Here is a 7,241-nt window from a genome sequence, read left to right as displayed (position 1 = left end):
ACCAGGAGAGGCTGAGCCTCCGGGTTTAACCGAGAAAAGAGCACCACCGTTAGCATTTACCCACGGCCTCTCAGGGAACCTTAAATCTCCTGTTCCACATCCCCATCGCTGGGGCTACCAAGTACAACATTTGGAGTGGGCAGGAGCTCAAGAGCAACACGTCTGTCCTTTCTCATCTCAATAATCCTGGGTTTCCTAAGGCTCATCTCCGCGGAGCATAACCATGGGCTTAACCCTGCTCCGTAGGTTTTTCTTAGGTGAGATGAGTTTAAGCATATTTGATTTTTTTTAAATTATATTAGCGTTCAGTCCTTTGTATAAATTAGCCAAGAAAAACCGCCCCCTTTTATTTCGTAGTAATTATTTTAAAACGTAGGTTGTGGATTTTAATTCCGTATGTTTTTAATGATATGAGCTGGACTATAAAATGCCTTTTAACTTGACAAAGTAAAACGTGACACACGTGTAGGTTTTTGTTGTTGTAAATATCTGTAAGTTAAAGTAGCTTCATATTTATTTTGGGTTTTTAAGAATCGACGCGTTCCTTTAAAATAAATTCTAGATAGCAGAACCTTAAAATTGAACGATCACAAACAGGTAAATGCCATTCTGTCGTTTAAACTCCACATTTTCTTAGTATTAACAGGCTATGATTTTGATGTGAACTTAAAAAAATCTTTTGTAGCATAAAATTCACTATGTACACAAATCTTTCGTATAAAATATTCTGCAAACGATTAGTTTGTTTCATTTTGCTTTTCCTCCCTTGCTCGGTGTTCCTTTGAATACTGCAAACCTCGACTTTCTCTGACTTTAACCTTCAGGAGAGGGGCTTCTTAGAGCAGAGTCAGCGCTGGAACCATTGTTATTATTATTACTATTATTATTATCATAGATGGAGGAACCCGCAGTTCCTTCAGGGCTTTACTGCTGGGAAGAGATGGAACCTAGAGGCGCGTTGCTTGCCCTGGGAAAGCCGGGCAACAGGATTTAGTAATATCCTTGTTGAGGATGCAGATTTTAAAGGCCTAGAAAAACGCGTTCAATTGGAAGGCATTGTTTTATTTTGGGGAGATGGGAGTCTGCGTCCTTGGTTTGGAGCTGTCCGGATGCCCAGCAGCAGCGTGCAGAACGATACTGCGTCCTAAAGAAGCAAGTTCAAACCCCGTTTGTGATGAAAGCGGGGAGCCCACAGAGCTCGGAGAGCCGGTGCTGGAGTGGAATTAAGATGTCAATGGAATTTACACCGGCAGCCCCCGGCCGAGAGTAAAGCTCCCGCGGCGCGACTGTAGCCACGTTCAGTGGCCCGGTAGGCTAGAGCCCCAGCCCCAGGCCCTGGCCCTCACAGACAGCTCTCCAAACCAGATTGCACCCTAGGAGACTGATGAATTCTGTGGTCCAGGGGTGGAGTCACTAAAGGTTTCTGGCCTACTCGACTCGGCGGCGGGAGGAGGCGGAGCGGCTAGTTCCGAGAAACCGCCGGGAATCCCAGACCGGAAGCCTGGAAACTTTGTCGCTCTGATCTTGTTCCTTTAGATGCCGAACAGTTCAAACTGGTTTGGGGTATTTAAACAGGCCTGCAAGGGTACCCTGAGGATCACAGGGCCCCAAGCCCTTCTGTGTCTCTCTGCCTCTTCTTCAGCCTTTACCCCTGGCAGATGGAGGCGCAGAACACCACATTTGGACTTGGGTTCATATAACTAGTACACAGGGAAGCCACAACATTGCAAACTAACAACAAGAATCAAAGTAGCGCCTCTGCGTACAAGAGTGCGCGGAGCTCTCGGGGAAGAACGAGGGCGCTAGCTCCCTTAGTCCTGGTCCAGGATGGCTTTGAGGATCACAGCTAAAGGACAGTACTTGCGTCCCCGACTGCTGGAATCAGGCTCCAGCTCCAGGGCCGAGGACCAGCTGGTTCCCCACTGGTTTACAGACTGTAGATAGAGTGTGACCTGTGTTCCCCGGAAGCCGTCAGAAAACCCCATCCCGGGCTGGAGAGGGAAACAGTACCCTAGTGGGCTGAGAAGTCAAGGAAAGGGGTTTCAGGGAAGTATCCCAAGGCCTTTGCCCAATGAGCCCCGCAAGTGTGTGTGCTCAGACAGGGTCAAATCCTGCTGTTCGGGCCAACTCCTGCTGTTCCAATCAAGAGAGTGAAGAAAATGCACAGCCGCTCGGCTTGACGCACAGGGGAACCCGGGATCTCCTTCGCAAGGCCCGGTCTTTGCGCTTCCCTGCTTGTGACCTCCCACAGACGCATGGGTGTGCGCCTGAGCACGCGTAAACGTGGGAGAGGTCTAGGTACCTGGGAGTGTGTGCTTTCACCTCGCGGTGAGAAAATGTCTCTTCCCATTGTATCACCTACATTAAAGAAGGATCAGAACCGAAACAGTGTGCAGTCGGGCCTCTCCCAGCACCAGACTATTTTAAATAAAAACCCCTCCGAGGATGGAATCAGCCTGAGAGGAGCTAAAGGGGAGGCAGAGAATCCTGGATGTCCAGAATTTTTTTTTTTTTTTGGAGGGGGGCAATGATGTATGCCGGAATTAGGGTCCCAGGACAGCCACAGTGTGTGTGTGTGTGTGTGTGTGTGTGTGTGTGTGTGTGTGTGTGTGTGAAGGAGAGTGTAGACTTTAAAAAAAGGTTGTCTGCTCTCTGCTTTTCCTGGTGCACTTCTGAAACATTCCTCCTAAAAGAAAAATAAATGAAGAAAAACATTTTCTCTGTCTGCGTCTGCTTCCACTATGTGTTTTAGCCTGGGTCTCTCTTTCTTTCTCTCCCTCCCTCTCTCCCTCCCTCCCTCCCTTCCTCCCTCTCTCTCAGTGTGTGTGTGTGTTACTTGCTGTTTCATTTTACCTGACTGATAAGACAACAATTTTTATAAACAATTGACGGTTTTCTAAAAGAAGCAGGCCGACCTGCTCAGACTTTATCCTGTACTAAGCAGCCTTTTGTTTCTTTTATACCTCACAACCACAGTAAAATAGTCTAACCTTTACATTTGCTTTCTTGGACTAGAAACGGGATATACTGCTTGAGGGACTTTTGCCCTCATCCCCGGGTCCTTTCTCTACATTAAAAAATATTTTAATATTAACTGAAAGATTAACTGAGTGAGAAACACAGAAACGGCGGGGGGGGGGGTGGAACATAAACACAGAGAGCCTTGGGTATTTGGTTGTTACTTTGTAACTGGGTTGCAGAAGGAGATGCTGACGCCTAATTCAGGACTGTGGACATCAACACCGCTCACAGTTTACCAGGCTACAGAGTACTCCACTTCTTGCTCTTGGCCTTCCTTCATTCTGGGGACGGGCATCATTGCTTCTCCCCCTAATCTAGATTAACGGAAAACAAGTCATAATTCGCACAAGTTTACCAAGGCTTTGCGTGTAAAGCGGGTGGTGGACTGTATTGCAAGTCGGTGCTTTAGGAGACACCCTCCTAGCATGCAGCTGCAAGCCCAAAGGGAGCAGAAAGATCTAAAGCTGGGATTCTTTTCAGATGGCTTCTGTTAACTGACTCTGGGCCCACACCAACATCCCAGAGCTCAAAGAGAGGTGGTTTCAGGGCCAAATGAAGAGTAGGTAGGGTGAGTGCAAACTCACATTCCTCCACTCCTCCTTCACTCCCCCAACCCAGGGGATAAGGAACCTACCATGTCCTGAAGAAAACTCAGAGGCTCTGGTAAAAAAAAAAACAAAAAACAAAAAAACAAAAAACTTCCCATCACATCTCATTCAGACCACTTGTAGATACCTCTGCTCTGTCTCAATCAGCAGTTTTGAAAATACACTGACCCTTGTGAAATCCACGGACTGTATTGTCTAATACTGATCTAAAATAAGATGCCTTGATGGAGGCCATGCAAGTAGCACTGGAGGATGAGGTGGCTGGGGTTTGCTGATACCAGTATAGCAACAATTAGGACCGAAGACAAAGAAGAAACCTGAAAAACAATATATATTCTCTGGTTACTAGGCAGTAGTCTGTGCTATAAAGTCTCAGTTTCGTTATTTTTTTTTTAAGTAACTTCATATTCTTTGAATTGGTCCCATTTCTCCCTGTAAGCAAAGGTTCCCAGTTTAACAAATGGGTTAAAAATGGAACTAAGCATTAGGCCTCATTTAAGAATTGACATTTGCTGCTTTGGTTTGGTTTTGTTGGGGATGAGAGGGTGGGCCATTCAGGCTGGCCTCCACACCTGATCCCAAGGGATCCTCCTGACATATGGCCTCACAATGGGGCACAGGCTCCATCCACCACTGCAAGCTTCCTATAAAAATTTGGCTTCCTATAAAAATTATGATGACCTCTATTGAGACCTGTTTTGGTACCTTACACTGTTAGCTGCCCACTATTCTTAAACAATAGAATTTTCGTGCACATCCTTGTAATCTATTGAAAGCATTGGCAACGGCAACAACAACAACAAAATGTGAATGGAATTTATTCATATTTTGTACTGTCAAAGAGACATTCACTTTTATATGAAGTGACAAGACTTTTGACAGGTTAGTTTAAAGCTAGTAATACAGTTGTGTAAAAAGCAAGCAGCACTGGGAACGAATCCTGTTCTTCAGCACATGATAGAAACTGGAGAAAAAACAATGACTCGTCTACAGAATCGTTTGCTTTGTCTTTGCTCTGAATTACACAAAGTCTTCTATGATTTAAGAGGTGTGCGTAAGCAGTTAAGTAGTCAAAAATGGAAACGGTTGTATTCTCTCCCTTTTTGTTATAAAAATTTGGAAATATCTCAAGTAAAACATACTGAGATAATATGTATTCAACTTGGATTGCCTCTTTTCAGAGAGCGTTTTAAAAGCTGCTTTTAGATATGAGCGTGGGGATGTGCGGGTGGGCGCAGGTGCCCGAGGACAGAGGCGTCGGCTCTCCTGGAGATGAAGTTGGAGGCTGCTGTGAACTTCCTGTTATCCAGGCCGGGAAATGCTGAGCCCAGCGCCCAAGCTGGATTTTCAGGTGGAGGCAATGAGCTTCCAGCAAAAGGCTAAAGAATGGCGAGGTAACAAGAGGAACTCTAGAAAGATGCTTAGGCAGCGAATGTGAACACCCGGGCTTCTAAACTCTGTCACATTCTGAATCTGGTCCCATTAATAAAGGAGGCAGAAACACTCACCTCGGGCAATGCTTATAGTAACCAGCATTTCTAGGAAGACAAAGTTTTTTTATTTTTATTTTTTATGTTCACCTTTAGTCTTCGGTGCGGTTCCTTCTCAAATTACACAAAATGTACTTTAAGGAGCACTCACTACCTGCTACAGATGTCCAGGAAAGCTGAATTATGGAAGTCGGAAACATATGGCCGTTGCCTATTGCACAAGGAAGGTACATATGAAAGTTATAAATTTCTTTTCTAAGTCAGCATTGTAAACGCATTTTATAGGGTTCACGGTATGTATTACATCTGTAGATTTAATTCCTGAAATATATGTTTTTTAAAATATTTGTGGTTTGAAAATCTAAGAGAAAGAGCTCTTCTTCATGATTCATTAGAGGTAAAGGAGGGAAATGTCTAACAAATAAAAATACATACGTGCATGGAAAGAGAAACATTTTTATTCCCAGCTGGTTATCCTGAATAGGACTTCAGGTCATCCTCTGGCAAAAGATCACTCACAACACAGGAAAAAAAAGCACCACATAGATGAAGCCAATTTGTGTTTGTTTCGTGTGTTTGTGTGTGTGTGTGTGTGTGTGTGTGTGTGAATGTGTGTGTATGTTTCTGTTCTAAAGCAGATAAATGAATTTGAGCAAAACTAACTTGGAACTGATATATATATATTTTAAAATCAGATTAAGAACTTGGCCTTGCAAATGTCAAAACTGCACCAAATTCAATTTGTTTGTGAGGGAAACAAAACCCAACATCTTGCCAAACCCTTTGCCTACCAAAATGTGTTTTAATCTTAATTACTTTATTTCATCATTTTGAAATATGTTTTGATTGCAATAATAATTTAAATTGCACATTCAATATTATCAGGGGATGCTAAGTACCATCTACTACCAGCGGATCTTCTAGTGCATTTTCAAAGCTACTTTGAAGTGATCTTTTGTGTGTTTTTTTTCTCCTTACCAGAAGTCTCCATGTTATCTTTTAAATTAAAATTTAGTTATGTAGATTTTTTTAAAAAAGAGTCGTGGATTTCTTATTCCAGTTTATTTGAAGATATTTCGTAAACAAGTTAGGAAAATGGCTTTAGTTTTAAAATGAGTTCAAACAGACGTTTACTTGTTTAAACGTCTTTAAAGTGGAGCAGATGCTCACAGGTGTAACTGCTGTGGGTTAGCGTCAAGAAAACCAAGCTTGTATTTAGAGAAACTGTCCAGGCTGGTCTCCATGTTCAGGCTGGAGCGCCAGTGACATTTTCTTGGGGGCGGTTGGGTCCGGAAGACATAATGCAGAATAATAACAGATGCTTCCTTCCTGGGAAGTTTTATTATGATTGTGTTTTGCATTCTCCTTTGTGATCAGCTGTTGAGTAGCTGCGTGGATTGGTTTTTCTGTTCCTTTCCAGAACCTGTTTTTGCGGAGGCTTTTGCTCGCTCTTTGCTGTGTGGCCGTGCTGTGTAGTGGTAAGAAATCGAAGCCATTTACTATTCCGGACTTCCAGATAGATGTGGAGAAGAATCCCTGAGGTGTGGATAAAGCCATTAGATTCCGTTCCCAAGATTCAGTGCGAGTTGGGAACAAGAGAACGGAAAGAGGACTTTCTCCTTATCAAAATTTAAGTCGCTTCCCTGAGATGAGAACCTGCCCAGTCTAACCCCAGGCCACTCCCTGTCTCTTTGTTTCCCAGTCAAGAAACGGACGTCATTTTAGGTCCGGAGTAAGCTTAATTGGGTGCTTTGTTTGTTTGCTTTAAATATATACATATATGTATATGTACATGTATATGTTTATATGGCTTAGTATTGGTACAAAACGGACGAAAAGCTTTTTGGTTTGTTTTTGTTTTGTTTGTTTGTTTTTGTTTTTGTTTTAAGTCAAATTTCCTGGGCTATCCTAAAACTCTGGAGAACGACGCCACTGGCAAACATTTAGGAATTCACATTCCCGATGAGGTTCCACACCTGAAATGAAAATCCAGCCTGACCTTTCTGAAGGCTGAGTTGCTTAGATCAATATCTGCATTTTCTTCCATTCCAGTGGTTTCCTTCCTGGTCTGGGAGCTTCATCGCCATCTCCCCCCCCCTACCCCCCCCCCCCCCCCCCCATT

The sequence above is a fragment of the Psammomys obesus genome, unplaced genomic scaffold (assembly GCF_907164565.1).
Source record: "Psammomys obesus unplaced genomic scaffold, mPsaObe1.curated_primary_1811, whole genome shotgun sequence".
Lineage (NCBI taxonomy): Eukaryota > Metazoa > Chordata > Mammalia > Rodentia > Muridae > Psammomys > Psammomys obesus.
Note: the sequence above shows the minus strand (reverse complement) of the source record.